Genomic DNA, 9,406 nt, shown 5'->3' on the forward strand with positions numbered 1-9,406 from the left:
GAAATTCAAAAAATTATGCTTAATAATTGTGGCGTATATCTTAATAAGATAAACCCTAATATTTTAAATGCATGTTTGTAAATAAAGCATGAATAAAATGCTCAATTGAAGGAAGTAATGTTGGAAGTAGAGTTACCAGGTGTTGGGATAAAAAGTTACTCTAATTGAAAGTGTATGCATGTCTATTATGGAAAGCGTTGTTATAAATTTTCCTTACAAACAACTGAGGTGTCTTCACAAATATTTGTGTCTTTTCTTTATATTGGTACTAATAATCATTAAAACAGCTGATAAAGGGAGGCTCAAGTGATGAAATTTGTTTTTTTGTTTTTTTTTAGGGACCTGTTGTTAAGAAATCAGATGACATTAGTGTCAATGAGCAAACTTGTTTCAATGGGCAAACACCCTGAGCAAAATTACCTCCGTCATGGACAATGAGAGCCACTGAACAGAGGAGTATGTTCAGTGACAGACTGCTGTCACTGAGCTGCTCCACGGACAGATTAAAAAGGTCCTTTGTCCCCAGAGCCATTAGGCTCTACAACACCAGCATTTGGGGACAGCGGGTGATAGCTAAGGACTGAGGGCCCGACATGTAACCATATATGTATGTGTATATACATGTATATATGTGTACTTTAGTATATTCCTACACATGTGTATGTACGCCGATCAGCCATAACATTAAAACCACCTTCTTGTTTCTACACACATTGTCCAGTTTATCAGCTCCACTTACCATATAGAAGCACTTTGTAGTTCTACAATTACTGACTGTAGTCCATCTGTTTCTCTGCATTCTTTGTTAGCCCCCTTTCATGCTGTTCTTTAATGGTCAGGACTCTCCCAGGACCACTACAGAGCAGGTATTATTTAGGTGGTGGATCATTCTCAGCACTGCAGTGACACTGACATGGTGATGGTGTGTTAGTGTGTGTTGTGCTGGTATGAGTGGATAAGACACAGCAATGCTGATGGAGTTTTTAAAGACCTCACTGTCACTGCTGGACTGAGAATAGTCCACCAACCAAAAATATATCCAGCCAACAGCGCCCTGTGGGCAGCGTCCTGTGACCACTGATGAAGGTCTAGAAGATGACCAACTCAAACAGCAGCAATAGATGAGCGATCGTCTCTGACTTTACATCTACAGGGTGGACCAACTAGGTAGTATTGTCTAACAGAGTAGACAGTGAGTGGACACGGTATTTAAAAACTCCATCAGCGCTATTGTGTCTGATCCACTCATACCAGCACAACACACACTAACACACCACCACCATGTCAGTGTCACTGCAGTGCTGAGAATGATCCACCACCCAAATAATACCGGCTCTGTGGTGGCCCTGTGGGAGTCCTGACCATTGAAAAACAGGGTGAAAGCAGGTTAAAAAAAGTATGTAGACAAACAGCTGGACTACAGTTAATAATTGTAGAACATCAAAGCGCTTCTATATGGTAAGTGGAGCTGATAAAATGGACAGTGAGTGTAGAAACAAGGAGGTGGTTTTAATGTTATGACTGATCAGTGTACATGTATATGTGTGCACTTCAGTATATTCATACACATATGTATGTATGTTGATGTATATATAGATATGGCTATATTGGCCCAATTGAATGTGCAATACTTGCCACTCTATCAATTTACTATTTACTATTTAATCTATATTTCATTTGTACCATACACTGTACACTTGGAACTGCATCTCCCTGCACTTTTACTTTCATTTATGCATTTTTCACTTAAATCCTTCCTCATCATTAATAACTGCACTGTAGTTAGGTAGTATATGTAAAACTCAGGTTCCTTTCCATCTTGGTTATGTTTGTGCTGTTTTTTCGATTTTATATTGTTGTTTGTTTGTTTGTTTATTAGGATTTTAACGTCATGTATTACACTTTGGTTACATTCATGACAGGAACGGTAGTTACTCATTACACAAGATTCATCAGTTCACAAAGTTATATCGAACACAGTCCTGGACAATTTGGTGTCTCCAATTTACCTCACTTGCATGTCATTGGACTGTGGGAGGAAACCGGAGCACCCGGAGGAAACCCACGCGGACACGGGGAGAACATGCAAACTCCACACAGAAGGGACCCGGACCGCCCCACCTGGGGATCGAACCCAGGATCTTCTTGCTGTGAGGTGACACGGTGAGTGTAGAAACAAGGAGGTGGTTTTAATGTTATGGCTGATCAGTGTACATGTATATGTGTGCACTTCAGTATATTCATACACATATGTATGTATGTTGATGTATATATAGATATGGCTATATTGGTCCAATTGAATGTGCAATACTCGCCACTCTATCAATTTAGTATTTAATATTTAATCTAAATTTAATTTGTACCATACACTGTATACTGGGAACTGCACCTCCCTGCATTTTTACTTTTACTTTTATTTTCACTCAAATTCTTCCTCATCACTAATAACTGCACTGTAGTTAGGAAGTATATGTAAAACTCAGGTTCCTTTCCATCTTGGTTGTTATGTTTGTGCTGTTTTTTCGAATTTATATTGTTAAATTTTTATTTTTATATTGTGTCTTTGATTATCTTTGATTGATCTATCTATCTATCTATCTATCTATCTATCTATCTATCTATCTATCTATCTATCAATGAACATACAATTCAACTGTACTTTAAATTCACTATTAAAAAAATATTGGTTTTGTTGGTGGTAAATTTGGTCCTCTTCACTATCCAACAGTTTTAGGTCTTTGTATACACCTGTTAATGATTTTATAAGAGAAAAGCTGTAACCTGGATCATGTGTATACAACGTACATTAAGATCCATATGAAGCTTTATAACCAGTCTGATAATAATCATTATAAGAATAACGCTGACTCGACCTTGAGAAAAAAACAGTCTTGCTTGTTTAGCGCAATATATTAAAGGTTTCGTTCAGAAGCTAACGTTGTTATTTGATAATTCCTACATATGTGTATTTATTCCTGCAGTTTTTCCTATGCAGAAAGCAGCGCATCTGTGTTCATGTATTGCAGCGCTGAGGACGTGTTGCAGCCTGCTGCGCCTTAGCGACATCACGAAGGGCAATACACAATATATACAGTATATACATGCCGTTTAATTTCACCAGCAGCGGCGTCAAATCAACATAAACGTGTGCGACAGGTACTTACATTGTTCAGCTTTCGTAGACATGGTGAAAAGTCGGCGTGTATCATGGAGGAGAGAGTGTGGAGAGGTGATTAAACCCTGCGGTGTTTGCGCTCTCTCCCCCCTCAGAGATGAAAAAGTGAACAGAGCCCCCCTTGCGCTCCGAATCCCGCAGGTTATACCACTATCACCACAGCAGCCTTACTGTCATGGCTAACCAAAATAACAACAATATTTCATCAGCTTTCTAACCAACGCAGTCTGTTTTCTACCCCTCTGTTCTCTTCTCAAAGGAAACCCTAATGTTCAATTATATTCCTAGCGGTAACAATCCACAAAAGGTAGAGAAGCCCACCCTTACCTTTGTACCACAAATGGACTGTTCCGTGTCGAACATTTGCCATTTGTGTTATTAATTTCCCCAAAACCAGTCTGTTGTTCATAATGATATTTAATAGCGTTATTTTAACAATGAGTAAATGCAATGTGAAGTATGACAGGTATTATTTATTAAAATAAAAGCAGTAGGGCGAACTGACTGTGCAACAGTTGGTTTGTCGTTGTTAGTTTTACAGTGGTCCTTATATCTTGTGTTACAGTACACAGCATCACTATGTTGTTTCAGATTAGTTTATCATCACTGTTTTTGTGGTCAAAAGCACACATTCAATGGCTTCAATACTTAACTAAGTTATTGGCATTTAGCAGATTGTTGCACTGAATACAATCCAAACAACTGATGGTTAAGAGCCTTACTCTTAAGCCCAGCAATGGCAATTTAGCAGTGGTGAGACTTGAACCAGTGACCTTCTGATTACTAACCCAGTAACAGTACATTTATCACTAAGCTACCACTGTTACTCATACATTACAATTAATATGTTTGTTAGTTTATTGGTATTTTAACATCATGTTTTACACTTTGGTTACATTCATGACAGAAACGGTAGTTACACAAGGTTCATCAGTTCACAAGTTTAATGTCAAACACAGTCATGGACAATTTTGTATCTCCAATTCACCTCACTTGTATGTTTTTGGACTGTGGGAGGAAACCTGCGCGGACACGGAGAGAACATGCAAACTCCACACAGAATGAACCTGGAACGCCCCACCTGGGGATCGAACCCAGGACCGTCTTGCTGTGAGGCGACAGTGCTACCCACTAAGCCACCGTGCCGCCCACAATTAACATGTAAAAGGACAAAAGAACTGTTTCTCCGCTGCCTGTTAATCGATAAAAATGATTTCCTTTATTATTCATATGGAACATTTCTATCCTGATGAAAGTGGTCTTCTCTAGAATGACAATGCCTCTATTTACAAGGCTTGGGGCCTCGCTCAGTGTACAGAGTAAAAGAACTACAGTCAATCATTTAACCCAAATTAACACCTACAGAATGTTGTACAATGATGTGAACAGTGCTCACCACCACCACCATTATCAAAACACCACCTGATAAAAAATCTATTCATCTCTATCTATCTAGCACCATTAATTTTCATATTTTTAGCAGAAATCACAGCAGTCAGGAGTAGTATTTTATAGTATTGTGTCAACTAAATGTATCTTTAAATACTTTGTTGCCAATTTTACCAAGACAACAGGACACACAACAATTATTAGTAAAATACTGCATATATGCAGATGTCTAACTTGCATGTTAGACACATTTTAAAGACTTAAAGGTTTTTTAATATTCAAACATAAAACAATTTTTTAAGTAGTCCATGCACACTTGTTAACATTCATCAAATAATCTAAGCATTGTCTTGGTATGATGGTTAATAGTAGCATAATAATGTCTGAGTATTATAGGCAGCTTATAAGTGTATTTTAATTAAAAATGAGCATTTACAGTGCTGTGATTACAGTACAGTAACATTTCCGTAACTGTTTTAGATCCTCCAACTAATTTTAATGTTAGCCAAAGGCAATCGGAGTAAACATAAAATACAGATTTTAACTGATCATTCCATTTATTGAAGAACAAGATTTATTCAAAATGTATATCACAAAAAGTAATTGCTTCCTAAACCTATTAATTGGTTGTGCTACACTTGGTAAGAACAACTGCAATCAAATGTTTGCAATAACCTGCAATGAGTCTTTTACATCGCTATGAAGAAATGTTAGCCCTTCTTTCAAGCAGAATTGATTACATTGGAGGGTTTTTGAGCTTGAACTGCCTGTTTAAGGTCTTGCGACATCTGGGATTCAAATCATTCATTTTAAACCTTAATTTTGTTTCTTTTAAGGTGGACTTGTAGTGTGTTTTGGATCATTGTACTACTTCAAAGTCCAACTGCGCTTGAGCCTTAGATATCTGTTGGTATGACGTTGTTATGGAGAAATGCGATGTTAGCTTTATGTCAGATGTAACAGGATTCATGTCTTCCAAAATGTTCAATCTTTGACTTATCAGTCCACATATTATACCAAATAATTGGGGGTCATCTAGATGTTTTTAGCAAAATGCAAGACGAGCCTTTATGTTGTTTGTGGTCTGTAGTGGTTTGTGTCTTGCAGCTCTACCATGGCAGTAATTTTCGCTCAGTGTCTTTTTTATTGTAAAATTGTGTACATTGATCTTAACTGTGGTAAGTGAGGCCTGCAGTTCTTAAAGCGTTCATCTAGGTTCTTTTGAGAACGTCTGCAAAAGCTGTTGATGCATTCTTGGTGAAATGTTGGTAGGCCCGGCCCCATTCTGGGAAGGTTCAGCACTGTTCCAAGTTTACTCTATTTTTGGTTAGCTGAAAGCCAGAGTGTTGTAACCCTTTCCAATGATTTTCTAATCTGTTTCCCATTTCCAGACAGGTTCTACTTAAATGATTCAACAGGTCATGCCTGGCTGTGATTAGTGATGTGGCTAGTGACAGGTCATTTGATCCCTAGTGCAATAATAAAATTATAATAATAAGTAAAAATATTATTAATTGCTCATAATAAAAGAAGCAGAATTAAAATAAATTAAACAAACCTTTTCAGAAATGAACAAATATCACACCTTCCTAGCTATAATTTCAGTTTAGAAAATTGTATTTTAACCACTTTAATTTTGAGTTAGGAAATATATGTACATAAGCTAACAAGCCTGTGGGAGCCTGTTCAATTTTGGGGCACCAGGTAGTGGCTTTCCTTGCCAAAAAAGTGTGTCCATGTGTGTGTGTGGTTTAACTTCAACCTATTTGGTTAATCTCCAATGCTATTTTAAGACATGCTAATTACATTTTATGAAACATGTTTGTAGTTGTTTCTGCTACATTAGGCATAACAGACTCCAGTCTTGAAAGCTCAGTACTACTACCTCAGTACTAGTACTACTAGTTTAGCATTCTACTTCATTTAAAACGCCTGATTTGGCTCACTGCTATTTTTTGAGAGCTATGTAGGCCAAATCTACTTTTAATGACACATTTTCTGAAAAGCTTTCTGGCCTTCTTGGATCTGAGTTTGACAACCCAGCTACAGTGTTTTGCATGCACATGGTGTACGAACAGTTAAAGAGAAAGGTAACTGGTGCATGTTGCACTTGACTCGATACACTTTTATTTCATGTTAATGTAAGATATATCGAGATATGTTAGAGAGGGAATGATGCAGATGGCCCATGAGATCAAACTTCTGGAGGCGGTCTTTGCCGGTAAACTGGAATGTGGCACATGATCCAGCCAGCAGGGACCAGGAGAGCAAGAGCAAAAATGGATAAGGTAAACACAGTTTGCTGTGAAGATAAAAGTAAAAAGTGTGTTTTGAATAGCATTGTCTACATACACAGTTTAAAGTAAAAGAAAATCTGTCATCACCATTGGTAAAGATACATTTTAAAAATCATTTAAAAGTATTGGGTCAAAAATTAAAAATAAAAGTAGTAAGGACAAAATGTATTTTTGGTACTTTATTTAATTAAATTTTTTAGCATTGTTAGCAATCCATGAACTGTATGTTTGTGGTGTTTATATATGAGGTGAACACTGTACCAAAAATACTGAAATGTTTAGGAATTTATCATTTGTCATATGGGGTGACCAAGTATCTAAATGTACAGACCAGCAAATAATCAAAGCCATGAAGCCACTGTAATAAACATTTGATCATAGCCTCTGTGACATATCAGAAAAACACATTTTGCCAAAAAGCTATAAAGCTTGATTGTTTACACTAAAAGTATTAATACATAATCAATTACTATAGAACATGTAGATCTGCTTAGGGCTGCTTATGGTTAGGGCCAGAAGTCATTTTCCAATATTCCAGGAATACTGCTACAATAGAATGTTACTGGATGTGTACATGGTGTACGTGATAAGAAGTGCATCAGTTGCATTACATGACGTCCAAAACCCAGTTTTAGCTGGTTTAGATCAGTTGCATTACATGACGTCCAAAACCCAGTTTTAGCTGGTTTAGATCAGTTAAGACATTTTAATTGTCAGTATTATTAATGCAGTAATCCACAAGTGGAAAATTAATTAAACAAAAATCAGGTGTGCAAAGTTTTTGGGAAAAGAAGGGCTATATATATTTCTGTAACACTATATCCTCTGTGAGGTATAACTGTGGGAAGATTCAGGGCTGCTTTTCTGCAAACTGTATTGAGGCATTACACATAAGCTCAAACACATTCGAACAACGTTTGTACATTTGTGTTTGTACATTACATATGCAGAGATATATGCTATAAAACTAAAACTGTGACACCAACAATAAAGGTGATATGCTTCTCAGTAATTCTTTTTGTGTGGCTTAATGCATTTTTAAATACTGAACCAATACATTAAAAGCTTATTGGTTGCTAACACTAAGTTTGACCCTTGATACTTTGACCATAAAACAATGCTAAAATATCAGTAAAATTCCTGAAAACACTGTTTTGTATTATAAATAATGACACAATAATTTAAATTATGTATATTTACCCCAAATCCGATCTTGTTCTTAGCTTGCTTGCAGTAGATATATGGTCTGTGGTCTTGTTTGACCAGCTGTAATCGTGCCATGGCCCTGACCTGTCTTCTCAGCCCTGGAAACATCTTTGATTGCAATGACTGTAAAACTGTGTTCACCAAATAATGTTTAAATGAGCTAACTGTGTATGAACCAAGAGTATTTAGAAAAATCTACCAATATTACATTAGGGAGGAGTTTACACTCCTGAGCTGTGGTGATGACCCTCAACTCTCCATTGAATCTAGTCACAAGGGAATTGCTACAAATAAACGTCCTCTTATCCTCCTGATTTAAGGATGCATTCCTTAATGAGAACAGAACAAAATGCTTAAAATAGTAGCTTAGTCTAAATCTAAAATATAGCCGTTGTGTCTTTTAAGCAACAGCTGGATTTTGTGGCTTTCAAGAGGAAGTCGTAAAGTCACCATAACAAATGGTTCTGTAGAGAGTGCTTAAACTGCCTGGATACTGCAAACTTATATGTAGCTAATAACACCACAGTTAGATATATATATATCATACTATAAAAAACTATAACAATATAAAAAAGTTGAATGTGTGTGTGTGTGTGTATGTGTGTGTCTGCCATGTGGTTGTAACATGTGTCATTGTCATAATCTTGCTAAAATAAACAGGACTGTACCTGAAATAAGATGGCAGCATATGTTCTCCAATATGTTCTTAACCTTGCATTTGTAACAATCGGGATTATCCTTTTTTCTTTCCTTTTTACTGAAAACATTAGAACAAAATAGAATTACATCAATTATTTACAAAAACTATATAATAGGTGCACTTTTCTGACCAGGGACATCACGGTGTGACGGCTTGTGGGTTGCACTGTTTCCTCACTGCAAGAGGGTCTTGGGTTTGATTCCCTTCTGTGTCGAGTTTGTTCTCCTCGTGTGTGTGTGGGTTTCCTCCGGGAGCTCCGGTTTCCTCCCACAGTCCAAAGACATGCAGTCAGTCTTATTGGAAATACTAAATTGCCCCTAGATGTGTATGTGTGTGGGTGTGTTTGCCCTGTGATGGACTGGCAACCTGTCCAGGGTGTTTTTTATCTTTTACCCAGCGACTTGTACCCACCGCGACCCTGATTCGGATAAAGTGGAGGTAAAACTACGGTGGCCGAGAAGTGCAAAACAAATTTACATTTCAGAAAACAAAATTACAAAAAAACAAAAACAACATTTACAATGAAAGCAAAAACAAATTTACAAGTGCTTGGGTACCCAGTGTTTGTAAATATGTTTTGGCATATGTAAAAGTGTTTCAGTACTTGTACATTAGTTTTCGGCATATATAATTTTGTTT

At 36.9% G+C, this 9,406-nt stretch overlaps 1 long non-coding RNA gene and 1 pseudogene across 2 annotated transcripts; both read right to left on the minus strand.

Annotated features, from left to right (window-relative positions):
• LOC134325437 (protein unc-79 homolog) overlaps window positions 1–3,224 on the minus strand; it is a 57,809-nt pseudogene extending 54,585 nt beyond the window's left edge.
• Window positions 3,225–6,674: 3,450 nt separating this feature from the next.
• Window positions 6,675–9,177, minus strand: LOC134325805 (uncharacterized). Of its 2 annotated transcripts, XR_010014358.1 has the most exons (4): window positions 8,898–9,177; window positions 8,736–8,824; window positions 8,062–8,165; window positions 6,675–6,866 (listed from the first exon to the last, which is right to left on the minus strand). It is a non-coding gene; the product is annotated as an uncharacterized LOC134325805 (long non-coding RNA). The 2 variants fall into 2 exon arrangements; XR_010014359.1 differs by lacking the exons at window positions 8,736–8,824; window positions 8,898–9,177 and adding an exon at window positions 8,276–8,325.
• Window positions 9,178–9,406: the final 229 nt, after the last annotated feature.

The sequence above is a fragment of the Trichomycterus rosablanca genome, chromosome 13 (genome assembly GCF_030014385.1).
Source record: "Trichomycterus rosablanca isolate fTriRos1 chromosome 13, fTriRos1.hap1, whole genome shotgun sequence".
NCBI lineage: Eukaryota > Metazoa > Chordata > Actinopteri > Siluriformes > Trichomycteridae > Trichomycterus > Trichomycterus rosablanca.